This window comes from Acyrthosiphon pisum, chromosome A1 (assembly GCF_005508785.2).
Source record: "Acyrthosiphon pisum isolate AL4f chromosome A1, pea_aphid_22Mar2018_4r6ur, whole genome shotgun sequence".
Lineage (NCBI taxonomy): Eukaryota > Metazoa > Arthropoda > Insecta > Hemiptera > Aphididae > Acyrthosiphon > Acyrthosiphon pisum.
The window spans coordinates 17,055,548-17,056,604 of NC_042494.1; the positions used below are offsets into that span (position 1 = coordinate 17,055,548).

Genomic DNA, 1,057 nt, shown 5'->3' on the forward strand with positions numbered 1-1,057 from the left:
TAATTGCTGAAAGTCATTACGGACTACGGTAGGTATCATTATATATTACTCGAAATCGGCTCCACGTGGAGCCACACTAATTATGTTTTTCACATAAGCCAATGAAATAATAATATAATGATTATAATTGTATGCCGTATTTCGAAAAATGTCCCGCATAGGGGGATCGCTCAGTTCAACCAATGCCGCAGTCAACGTGTTAAAAATGAGTGACATTGAAGATATAGTGGACCAAAGCGAGATTGTGAATGAATTAGAAGATAATAACCAACGTTTTAAAAGTAAATTTAGTGATTATTATGATATAATTAATTTAAACAATGAAATTTCTGGTTTTTGTAAATTGTGCGAAATAAAAAAAAAGACGAAAACAAAAATATTAATGAAGAACAGGAACACTTCTGGGCTAAAAAAGCACTTATTGTCGATGCATAAGAAAGAGTCTGAAAAGTCTAAAGACGTGGTTGTACATAATAGTTTTTTTTATTGATGTAGGTATAGGTATGCACTTTACAGTTATCTTAAATACAATGTTACTACTTAACTTAGTTGACATTTAGATGATAAAAAACTTTTTCTAAAAATAAATTGTACCTAATAAGATTTACAGAAATGGTTTATTGCCAATATATTATATTAAAAGAAACTTAAACGTTTGGTACTATTGTACTGGACACTGGTGAATAAAAGAAGAATAAAAGTTTAATTATAAATAATAAATAGTATTATTATAACAAATATAACTATTAAGCAATTTAATATTTGGAACAAACCATACAGTTTTTTTTTAATATTATTATTTGTTAAAGTGAACATTAAAAAAACAACAATTTAATTTTTATAAACATTATATTGATCAATAACTAGTAATTAGTTATTAGTAATAACCCATTGATATTTATTATAAATGCAATAGGAACTTAAAAAGTTAATTATGCTGGTAAATTGATTCATACAAGTAAAATAATATAAGCATAATTTAAAATGCAAAGTTTTAAACGAGTATAATAAAAATTAAATTGTTTGACTTGTTTTATGTTAATGTTTGATTTATGAA

The 1,057-nt window shown here is 25.3% G+C and overlaps 1 protein-coding gene across 2 annotated transcripts in view; it reads left to right on the forward strand.

The window, feature by feature from the left end:
* Nucleotides 1-1,057, forward strand: part of LOC100163858 (guanylate cyclase 32E) — a 116,871-nt gene that overhangs the window by 70,455 nt on the left and 45,359 nt on the right. The gene's annotated exons all lie outside the window — the stretch shown is intronic.